The sequence below is a fragment of the Melanaphis sacchari genome, unplaced genomic scaffold, assembly GCF_002803265.2.
Source record: "Melanaphis sacchari strain LSU unplaced genomic scaffold, SCAv2.0 Contig0_pilon_pilon, whole genome shotgun sequence".
Taxonomy (NCBI): domain Eukaryota; kingdom Metazoa; phylum Arthropoda; class Insecta; order Hemiptera; family Aphididae; genus Melanaphis; species Melanaphis sacchari.
In genome coordinates this window covers 18,441,148-18,454,847 of record NW_020270366.1, presented here as the reverse complement: position 1 = coordinate 18,454,847, position 13,700 = coordinate 18,441,148, and positions in this window count along the sequence as shown.

Genomic DNA, 13,700 nt, shown 5'->3' with positions numbered 1-13,700 from the left:
AAAATAAATATTTTTATTGCACATGCACCCAATATTTGTTTTTTCTCTCAGACCCACGCGGCCACGCACCACTTAGTTAAAACGTTTCCCCCCTAAAAGTCCTAAAACCGTTTTTTTATAACTTAAGAGTAATCAAAAAGTAAAAATACACAATACAAAAAATATAGAAAATAATATTTTTAAAGGTTTAACATTTCGATTTTATATTTTATTATTATTTGACTTAATATTCAACTTTCAAAAAAAAAATAATAAATTTTAATTTAATTATCTAAATCATATTTAAAATTGTTTTAAGACAATATTTAGACAAATATATATGTTATACTCTCAAAAATATTATTCTCTATGATTTTTATTATAAGTGATTTTACTCTAATATTACTCAAAAAATTGATTCTACGTAAATGTGGTCTGATTATATTACGCGTGGGCTAGAGAAAAATCGAACAGTGCGCTGACATCTTCTTAATACCAAAACAACCAATTCTTTCGTTTATTTTATTTTCAATTTCTAATATAATTTTTCTTCTTTTTAAATATTTTATTTTACACATAATAATATATATTCAAATGCTTGTTAGATTTGTAGTACCTTTATATTTAAACAAAAATATTATACTCAACCGTATATATACACTAAACATCCATACTACTATATAAAATTGTAACGACCGCACCAACCGAGAAAACTACTGAACCGATTTGACTGAATTTTTTTACTGTTATACCTGATAGTCTGTTAAAGGTTTTAGTACCACTTTTGTTAATAAAAAATAAATTAAATTAAGAAAAATGGTATTTTTTATGCATATCCAATATTATTATTAAAATTATTGTTTTGTAACCATGGTTACCATCAAAACATTTATGTTATAATTTTAGAGTTGTTAAAATTATACGAAATAAAATTTTAAAAATATCTAAATTAATTTAAAAATATTATCTATTTATTTAATTTTAAGAATATTAAAAAAATATTGTCTATTTTTAATCTGACTTTAACTTATAGCCAGTATACTATTCAACTAAAATTTGAATTTTATAAATCGAAATATCTTGAATAATATTTTGTTTTAATATATAAAATTAAAATGTATACTATTATTCAAAAAGTAAAAAAATATTATAGCAATAAATAATTGTAAAATTAATAATTTTTTTCAAAACTGTTTTTTTTGTAATGACTTAATAAAATTATTTTAACTATTTAAACTATAAATATAAAAAAAACAATGTTTTCTAAAATAATAAATGTTTTACGTTAAACATCTTGTTTACAAATTTATTGTCAAGTAGATAGTTTTTATCTCAGTTGGGTTATTTTAAAACATTTAAAGTGAAAATTATATAAAATTCAGAGGATGAAGTGATATTCTCACTTAAAGCTTAAATAATTCGAGTTTTTCAAAGAAACGAACATTTTAAGTTGCATTTTATAGAAGCTACGTTTAATGTTTTAGTACAACAAATTCTTATTCAAGATAAAAATGTCTTAATAAATTATAACAACACAAAATGTACTTTTTCTACTTTAATTTACAGTAATTACATTTATATAAAATGTAATAATCTTTTTTCAGATGAAATATATTTTAATCGTGTATATCCTATCTTGAATATAAATTACTAATTAGTATTGAAATAATAAATTTATCAGCTAATAAAATGTATACTAATTAATACTAATAAAATGTTATAGAATGATGTAATAATAGTTTCTATGTTGTGTCATGTCTTCCTTTACTCTATTTCGTTAAGAATATATTTATATCTCATCGATTGTACTTAATTTTATCATACCTATTATTCATTCAAAAAAACATTTTCAATGGAGTTTAATTTATACAAAAATAATGTACTAGATTTTCTTGGAAAACGCTAACTTGATTAAATTCTATAATGTTTGATGTTTATGAAAAATACAATTGAAAATATATTTACAATCTACCTTTATTTTTTTAATTTATAGATTCTGCGTGAAACAATTTGATATTTTCTTTTGACCTCAAAAGAATACTTCTATATAAAATTACATAGAAATACACTGTAGCATTTAGATTAAAATAAAACTAACGAATACATCAATTGTTAACAAAAATGCATAATTTTAAATATAATAGTTATTTATATAAGCTAATTTAGAATGCTATCTATTTTTACCAAAACATACTTTATACACATATATGTATGCAATATAGTATATATATGAATATATAAAAATACTGTTAATATATTTTATATAGTTACATTATTAATTTAAGTAATCAGGTTGTCTACGTTTTGTAATATGTACATAATCCATAATTCCATATTTTATTAAATTACAATACTCAAAAATATAATTCAATCATAATAAATAAGCAAAAAATATTTAGAATTGTTTTCTTTCAATACATCTAACTCAAGATAACTTTGATTAATTTAACTATCAGATTTATTGTGAAAATTAAAATTACTTATAACTTATACATACAATTATTAAATATTTATTTAAAAAAAATAAATAAAAACCTTTAACTTAGACATTATTCTGATATTATTTATGTTGTTGATGAACAGAAAATTATTCATGGTATTTAAAAAAAAAAAAAACGTAAAATATGCTTTGAAAATAAAATAAAACCAAAACTAAAATTAAACGAACCTCAATAGTTTCGTACTCTTTAATAGTTTACTTTTTGTTCAAATAGTTGTATGGTAGAAAAAATCAAGAAATAATTTAAGTTTAATTGCCAATCAATGTACCTACTTTCAGTTTTTAAAAGAATAAATTTGGTGAGTAGTTCAAAAAAAAAAATAACTTAAAAATTAATAAGAATAGTGTACTCAATATTCATAAAAATAAATTTTAAAAATATTTATTTTCATTAAGGGAGGCCTACAAATACATGTTTTTGTACACGTCAATGCAAATTTGATTTTATCGAAATAAGAAGTTTTATGTGCTTTTCGAAACTACGCTTACAATTATGTATAAAAAGGCACACCAAATATTCGCAAAATAAAATTTTTTCTTAATTTTTTTTTATAAAATTAAATTAAAAAAAATAAAAAATATTGTTATTTATTTATCATGGAAAACTTAAGTTGTTCATATTTGAGCTATACCAAATTTAAAAGTAAAATGTAGTTTACTTACTTTATATGATTGATTAATTTTCGAGACTACCTAAGTACTTTATTTTATAGTTTAACAATAAAATTTATTATTAGTTTTTATGAAACAAATATTTAATGAAAATCTCATATTTTTTTTGAAGAAGTATAGAAAAGATTCTTTAATATATGATGACTACTTTATTTTTATTCATTAATACCGGAAACTTAAATTACATTATCTCTTTTTTTACATAAAATTTATTTTACAACGTTAACATACGTTGTTTATGGTTATCAAGAGATATAAAATAACACGTGTATGTTACCAATAAATAAATTAGAACCATGTAAAAAAAAACCGAAATATATGTCGAAACATTTTATTTAATTATCAAAAAAATGTTTTTAAATTTTATCTTTTTAAATGTAATTTTACTGATATTAGATACTTACTCAAGATAATAAATAAATGTATATATCGTTCGACAATTCCACATATTTACAATTTGGAAATTTCTCAGGAACAAAAACTGTTTTAATTTGATTTTAAAATATTAATTTGTATTTTATCATATTTTTATATTAATTACTCAGTTTAAAATTATTTTCGCTAAAATTTCAAATGACAAATGAGAGGTTTTTATGGTAGAAATAAATCAATCTGTTGTGTAATATGAATGCAATTCAATAAATTATATAAGTACGAAATGTCTATGACCGTTAACTTACACAAACGTTTCGTGTTGCACTACACCAGTTATAAGGACCACACATAGTCGCATCATACTTTAATGATATATACTACAATATATCATTATACTTTACATTTAATTGTACATATTTATTAGATAACATTTAAACTTAACAAATAGATTACTTATATAAATTTTATTGCACCTTTATTACATTTAATTATAGAGGAAATTTAGATTTAAGAAATTAAATACTATAGAATTATCAATGCATTTAAATATTCCGATTATTCACATATAACACACAGATATTTAAGTCATGTCGCAATCTATGCTTTAAATACTTAGCAAAGGTGGCATCGCAGAACATCATAACAACATAAAAAATTAATTAATTACAACATAAAAACCCCATACGACACACAAAAACGTGCTTGATTACCCGCTCAGTTACACACACACAGTATCCACTCATAAATTATATAATTACTAAAATCCAAATTATTTTAAAGTTAATTTCTAAATGTATCATTTTTGATTATTAAAATATTATTTCAATATACTATTCCCTGATATTTTATTAAATCCTAAAAATCAATCAATCCAAATCCAAGAAGATAAATCCGATGTACAAGTTCCACATAAGGTAAGGTAACATAATAATATGTATTCAACATGCACTTTAATTTGCATTGTAAATACATTTATATATACATAAAAAGAAAAGTTATCGTACTAATATTAAGTTATATTTAAATGATGAGTTAAAGATATCAAATTAAACATAATATTAATTTCAAATTACAACCATTAACGTCTTGTTCTTAAAGTAACTGATCATTCACCATTATGCGATTTACTAGCTTAATTTTTAACTCATCACAATATTAGACTTTGGCGGCAACTATATAAGCCGACTGACGGCGCACTCATCGTTTCGCATACGTCGAAAACACAACGAATCACGATATCCGTATTCGCTCACACTCGGTAGCACAAAAACGGAAAGAGAACCGAGGGTCACGCGAACGCGTGGAGAATAAAACCACAAGGCGTCGGAAACGGATCATGCTAGATACCAAAAACGTTTTGTTTTATACCGTAAAAGAGTTTTTAATTTTCACGTTTAAAAGTTACGGTTTTTACTGATATCAGATGCTCGCGTTAGCCAATTAATACAAATGCATCGTAATATAGAAAAACAGAAAAAACTAATAACACCACACTGGGCCAACAGAGACTGTACAGAGAATAATATTGCACGGCCGAGACGAACACAAATACGAATAATTAAAAATTTTTTTTTTTTTTTTTGTGGGAACAGAGATTTAATCCACTTCGACTTGGTCGCATTTTATACGCACTCGTTCAATACCGATCGTTTATCGGTTGCGAGGACCGCACATCGTCGCATCAAACGCACGCATCGCAGTTCGAATATTATCGGCGGCGGCGATATAAGTCGACTGGCGGCGCGCACTTTTATCCGCTTATTCGCACGTCCGTCGAACGACCGTACCCGCTCACCCGTGGTACCTATATAGCACAAAACCGCGCAAAAGGCATCGCATCGCGGACGCGCGGAAAACAAAACCGCCGAACGTCAGTAATGGTTTTAAGCGATATCACGTGCCAGATCGCGATGTTACGCGTTATCGTGAAGTCATCGCGGATTGCACGGATCCGCGATGGCGATAAAAGTCGCGGCGAGCGCAAAACGCGCGCGCGCGCTTAGCGCTCAACGATTACAGGGCGGTCTGCGTTCTTCGCTCCGTGCAAAGATGCGGGGTCGTGACGGGACGCGTCGTCCGGCGAAAGCTCGTAGAACGGGACGCGCCAACTGTACGACGGGACCCGGTGCATGGTAAAAAGCCCGTCCCACGCTCGAATGGATGGTAAGCGTGACAAGTGTTGAACGTTTACAAATAGTGCGCATCACATTTCACAAGAATTCCGAACGAATCGCGACGGGTGTGCAAACTAAAAACATGTGTTATAAATACTGCGAACAGGCCATATTATTGCCGTGTCGGATTAGAGTAACGAGATCGGTGTAGAGGAGTAGTAGTAGAAAAGTTCTGTGCTCCGTGCACGTTTGCGTGGGCCGATTCGTTTGAAATCACGTATAAAATCCGGCAGGTTTGAACATACTCGCCCACGGGATAATGGATAATGTGAACAAAAACCAAGAAAATGAACGCCGAAAAACAACGTAATATATATTGTGTAAGTATAAATTAACAAAAAACCAAAAATAATAATGAAGTTTGAGGTAATTCAAATAACTATACAAAGGTACGAGTGGTACCGTCAATTGATCACATTGAAAATTTACAATCGATCGTAAAAAAAATATTTATCTAAGTTACGTGATCGTTAACGTTCAAGTATCAAGTCGAACGTTATAATCGTTAAGTCGTACAATTACTTAATAACTCATGTAACCTAACCTAACGCTTCAACAATACAGCAGTACTGACACAACCGTCAATCAGTATGCCAAAATGACTTCATGTAATTAAAATATTTTACAATTTATTTTTGGTTATAGATTTAATATGACTTAAGAGAACGTATTAATCGAAAAAAATAGAAGTATGTTGAGTTGTGAAGGTTTTGTATACGTGAAAGCGCCAACATGAAAATAAAATATATTAAAAATGTTTAGAATACAAAATATGCATTGTAAAGTTCGGATACACGTCATAGTAGATGATAAAATCATAAAATGTACTGAATACAACAATTATATTCCAAATGCTGCATAAAACATAATAAAAAAAGTTATATCAACTTTAATGAAAAATGCATCACAAACAATCTCAGCGTTTATTTAGTGTAAAGAAATTAAGTTAAGCAGGTAATTCATATTTTAGCTATATAAAAATGAAAAAAAATATTAATTATTAAAATTAAAATTAAACTAAATTAGGTAACAAATGCAGTGTTTGCAGAAATGTCTATTGTTAATCATTGAAAAAAACAATTCAACGTTTATGTTAAAAGAGGGAAGTTGCTCCAGTTAATCCAAGTAATTTTGAATTTTTAAAACTAAATCATTATAAGTATAACTCCAATGTTTCTAAATGTGAATTATTCTTAAAATTCAATAGTGATCTGACTAAATTACATATTTTAATATTTAAAACTCAACAAAATTTAAATTTTATGAACAAATTGAAAATAATAATTAGTAATGATGTAACAAAACATTTTTAATTGCACCTCCTATTTTCACTCAATTTTATTCTACACACAATGTGTGTCATTTCAACGCCATTACTAGTATTTTCATATCACTGTCATATAAAAAAGAAATTACTCACTGTCAGATGTTTGAAATTTTAAAATCGCTTAAACAAAATTTAAATCCAAGAAATATTATAGATTATGAAAGCTTTAAATGCTATCGAAAAGGAATTTTCTGATACTAAGGTAAAATGTTATTTCTTTTATATGTCGTAATGTATTTGTCGTCATGTCCAAGGATTAGGCCTATAAACAACTTATTGAAATGATCCAGAATTTTTATTACGAATTCAAATGCTACTAGCATTAGCTTTTATTCCATAAATAGACGTAATATAATATTATAGTTCATTAATTATTAACCCCACATGTTATTATGCAGATAATGAAAATCTACTGAGATCACTGTTGAGATATTTAAAAAGTAAATTGGTAGGCAAAAAATTCGTTGTAAGAGGAAAAAAAAGCACTAAAATAATATGCAATCAAAATATGAAACTGTTTTTAAGGGTAATCCAAGATTTAGCTACCACAAATAATGCTATAGAAAGGTAGCACAATTGTTTTAAATCACTTATTAATTAATAATTATATACATTTTATTATTTAGTGGTTTATAGATATATTATTCAAAAAAGAAAAGAGCATTAACAAATTCAAATTCAAATAGTATGTAAGGGGTAACGAACTTTCTAAAACAAAAATTTATCAAAATAAAGTAACTAAAATTAAAAAGATATATTGTATTCGTGGCATTACCTTCAATTTTCGATTGCACATTTAATTAGTTTTAATATATCTACCAACATATTTAATCTAATACGAAAAATAAAATAATATTTTTAACCATGTCTATAACTTTTTATTTATTTATTAATAAGTTAAAGACAAGTGTTATTTTTACGATTAATAATTTTTGTGCGATTAATTGTTTACAGTCAATTGACGTATATCCAAAGTGCAAATGGTAAAACTAAATAAATAACAAAATAATTCGTTCAAGAATAGGTAAAACTATTTTACTAGCATAAACCACCCACTCAAATACATTTGTGATAAATCAAGCAGTCACTATACGATTCCCAGAAGTCCTTAATGACGTCTTAAACGTAAATAATGTCATGACCAAAGACTTACTAGATATATTATAACTTTAAGACCAACACTCTCGATAAAAATCGATTTAATCGATTTAATATAGTTATCAATAAAAGTAGTGCCATTAATATATTGTTTTTTTTCATTAAACCATTCATGTACATAAAATTATTCTTAATCAAATGTTCTTGTTTCTCAAGATATAAACATATTGTAAAATGTAACTTGTAGAAATAAAAAAAAAAAAAGTGAGCAAGTGATTGCCGTTTTAGATGTCGACTTAGTCTTTGTGATGGATGTGTTAAATTTAAATTTAATGATATATTATCATTGTAAAACGATTCTGAGCGGGCACTGTCTGTCGGCCTATATCATTAAATATAGTTAATGATATGTTTTTTGATATTATTATTAAGAAATGTATTCTACTATTAGAAGTACGGTAGGTTGATTTAATTTTTTTTTTGAAAACATTACATATATTACATTACTAATATTTAATTATTATAAATTATAATTGTATGCATAATTATTAATTTATACCATAATATATTACATTATTATAACTTCTAGTCAATCAAATCTTATTGAATAATAGTGTGAATAGTATAAATAATTAATAGCTTAAAATGAATCTACAATTAATGAAGATTAATCATTACATTTAGTAAAATTAATTAAACTAGTAATAATTTCAAGTTCACGCAAATAATATTTTTGAGTTATGAAAAAATAGTTAACATTGTTATTCATTGTTTGAATACATAACTTTGTCTAATTTTGAATTTCAAATGTCAATAAAAAAATTATACTCATATTTTTAGATTTTTCGGTTAAGAATTTCAAGAATATACGATTATTTCTTTTTGAATTACAACAAAATATCAAAATTATTTTAGGAGAAATAGCTGTAAAGGTTTAAATATAAAAATAGATAATAGGTAAAAAATGTTAACATAAAACTCTCATATAAAAATAATATGACTTTTCGGCAAAGTTTCTTTTTTTTTTTTAAGTAAAAAAACTTATGAGAAATATTGTACTCAATTTTTAATTTTAAGGTATTAAATTAAAAATGCTTATGAATATCTAGCTACTGAACAATTAAAAAATGTTCGACATTTTACGAATTCTAACTTTAAACACTAAAAAAATATTATATTGCATCTATGTATTTTAGATATTTAATCATTGGTACCTAAATTATCAATTTAGAAGGAACTTAGTGTTAAATTTTAAGCTTTTTGACTAAACTAAAAATTTTAGAACGACATTTATACAAAAAAAAAAAAAACTTATTTTTATAAAATGCTAACATAAACATTTGGTAAAAAATTAAAATGTTGACGGAGACACCAGACAAATTAAATTTTGTCGGAAACTGAATTTGCGCAAAAGTATCCATATTTTTTCTTAATTTTTTTGTTTGTTATTACCGATTATTTTAAAAAATAGTGGAAATTTCAACCCTATTGCAATTTCACATAGAAAATGTCAATATCAGATGTACAGAGTAGGTATGGTTCAACCATTCATTACGGTGGCGTTACGATATATGGGTCACGTATGTGGAAACATAGCCGGCTGTCTTACGCGGACAAATTTTCGTACGCGAGACCAAATAGAAATCGTGGACTGGTGAACTTAACGACGGGAACAAAACTCGGAAAAATCATACACGAGGTCGCGTGCTGATATATGATGGTACTGGTCCAAAATGCCAATGACGCGGAAAAGGGGCAACGTCGATGGGATATTGTCTATATCGGCATGACCTGAACACGCCTTATGCTGTCCCGGGGTGCTTTGAAGTATGCTCGCGATGAGTACGCCCCGAACGTGATAAAACGCAAACGGTGATCGCGACGGTTCGACTTCACAGTTCACAACACACGCGATGGCGATCACGAGAGAAAGGAACGGAACGCCTTGCGATACGTCAGCCGGACAATAATGTGTTATCGGACATCACCGACTCGGCGAGACATTAACACGGCGCGTGCGCGAATGCGGATGTGTGCAATATAGCGCAACGACTGAACGGGCTACAGCCCGGCGCGAACACGAAAATTGTATTATAAATATCAATTCAAAGGCACCGCGGTGCGACACGGAAGACACGACGCGGACATATTATTTGTGACGGACAACGGACGCGTATCGAAGTAACGCGACACCGATCGAAGGTCACCGTTTTCTCGACACAGATGACACCATGACGTTACGTAACTCGCCCTGGGCGAACGGGACACGAATACGCACACAAGACGGCCGCGTACGACGTTACACGCGGCCCGGACAATTACGGAGGGACGAATGGTATAAACGTCCGACGCGCGAGTGCGCGATAAAACGCAAATCGCGAACTCGGCGATATCACCGGTTTGTCACAACACGAAACGGTGATATCGGGACATGGCGCACAACATGGGATCACAATTCGGCTGCGATGTGGACGAAGGCGAGAAGCGAACTCGTATAAACCGTACAGCATCGGTACACGTGCATCAGTCAATAGGACTACAGACGGCGACGGGCACACTGGCGGTAAACGACCACTGAGTACGTCACTGTGCACGATGGACACGTCGTGAGCGTAATATAATCAGTAAGATGGCATAGATAGAACATGTTCGATCGCAGTTATTATATGTGTTCTGCCAGATGCGGTAGAACGATTCGATTATTTCTACTCCCAAATTAAGGATAGCTAATGAATTTATCACATTTATTCAAAAAGAGCAAAAGTAAGTAAATTCGTAAAATTAATTTATAATTTCCATGAAATTATGTAAATATAATATCAAATTAAATAAAAAGATGAAATAATAATTCTTCATTTTGACTGAGTTCAAGGAAATTAAATTACAAAATAATGATAAATGAATACTAAAAAAAAAATAGAAAAGTTTAGATTTAAATGTAATTATTTATTATAATAAGTGCACCTACTTCAAAATTACTTCAAAATATAAAATATTAATAATAGTAAATAAAACAATAACTTACTTTATTAAAACTCAAATGTAATGGTTTAAATTAATTTTAATTCTAAAATAAAAATTTAAAAATTACTTTTTATATTTTTCAACCTTTTTTGTTTTCAATTAATTTTGTATTAGTTATTTAAAACCTTCTCAAAATGTGCCTAAGACGGCAAAAGGTTCGACACTGACGACCTGACGTAGCTTCTGCGAATGGGCTATTGGTTTTAGACAACTGGGACTTGTGAAATAATTAAAGAAAAGAATAGGGAGCTAATTGATGAATTTTCCATGACAATTTATTACTATTTAAAAAAAATATAATGTATTAATTGTAAATAAGTATTTCTAAAAAAAAAACATGTTGTTTTATTACTTGCGAAGCACTTTTTTTTTTTTTTAAACGAATAACAATCAATAACTGCAATGATTAATGCTCATATTAATATCCGAAAATCCAATGTTGATTATAAGGAAATAAACAAAGACATTTTTATTAATATTCATGTTACATTTTATGTAAAAATAATATGGCCATAAAGGCACTATAATAATTTAAATAGCTGAATAGCTCTAACGGTCTACAAACAGCGCTGGCCCAACTAACCTATGTAAACCTAATAAATTCAAGTGCCTAAGTCTTAAAAATATGAAATTATATTTTGTTAAGTTGTAAATATTTATTATTGTACAGTATAATAAAAACTAACGTTTAAATATCCTTTATATTACATTTTCTAATAAATATTTAATTTTGTTTTAACAAAACATTAAATCTCAAGTAACATGTTAAACATAATAAATATTTTTGTGGCGTATTTTGAATTTATGATATTAATCGTTTAAGAAAAAAGTATAGTTAAGAAAGGAGGGGTGAGTTCTCCCACGAGTTAGTGAACACTAAATTAATTCATATCTCTTCACAAAACGGTAACATAAATACGCAACTGACTCACATCACTACGACAATAAATAAAGGGTGTGCATTCATACAAGCAAACGCGCTGCAACAGACATATTATTTGGTACGTCACTATTGCGCGGCAACCGTCATTCGCAACTGAGAGGACACGCGATTTTGATGACGGTCGGGTGAACACAAAGTTTGCACAGCGACGGCGATGGCAATAATATGATGCACATTAATGTTACAACATGACAGCGACGAGGGCAAACTGCACGCGAGTGATCGTAAAACAAAGGTTACCGAGAGTGGAACGATCGGCATTGCAAGGTGCATGTCACCTTTTTTGACGACGATGCAAACGACGATGCGGACACCGCTCGTACGAGTGAATGCATCGTTCAGCATAAGTGCGTGTCAGACGGATGTGGAACGGATGCAACGGCCGCGCGGTCAATGTGTACGATCAGCAAGGGTGACCGGAACGAACAGTACGATGGATGGTAGAAATATAATTGAGAACGGCCCATTATCGCGGAAACATTTTTAACTGTTACACAATTGAGAACGATTAGTTTTTTATAATTCCATGCGACGTTGCGGAATATTTAGTAGTCTGAAAATCCAAACTTAATACTCAATAGAATTCAAAATGAGACTGTTCAAGACATATTATCAAAAATTGAACAAGAAAAAATTTCAAAAATAATACAATTGTGGTATACTAGGTATAATTGTTTGGGAGGACTAATAAGATATTTGATGTTTGTGAGAAATCGATAATGGAGAATTAAAATATAGTTCATTATTTTTATCTGCACCGCTTAATTACGTACTTTAATTTTTGTCTGACATTGGTTGATAATAATAATATGTACACGAGTTTTAACGCGATTTTTTCAATTTGAACACCATAGTATAAAATGCGTACATGCCACTTATATATCGCTTACGATTTCGCTGACGATGGATAAGACCGATATCAGAAAATATTCGGAAAGATTTTCGACCGGCTCGGAATTCGAATACAAAGGTTTGTGCGATAACGATGCCGGTTTCACTGTCTGTCGCTTTTTATATCAATCTGTTGCTTTCGAACCGCCGTTGTACGCGTGTCGTTCCGTTTTTCTCAGTTTTTTGTGCCGATATTATTAATGATTTAACGTTTCATTAGTGACGGAGTGCAGTTTACGGGCTATCCGTGTTATTTATTGTCTCAGCGTAATAAACACACACGCGGGCGTATCGTGCGGACGTTTGATTATACATTTATTTTTGATATTAAACGAACGCGGGTGCGGACGGGACATATTAATACGTATAATACGAACGGTCGTAATTATCATATGTTCAGTGGCTTAGTGCGTCAATTGTCAATTTATTTTAACATTTTTGTCATATCAAACACGCGGATGCAAACTTTAGTGCACGCGCACTTGCAGTAATATTTTATTTGAGCACGCGGTGCAAATTGTAGTGCATGGGCACTTTTTGTGTATCTTGTTAATTATATTATCATATATAGCGGCCGTTTCCCTTTCTTGGATTATTGATAATCAATGACATCGAAGTGCAGTATCCACTATCTGGCGTAACAACGGGCCCGGTAACGAGCTATTACATTATTATTATTATTATTATTATTATTATTATTATTATTATTATTATTAT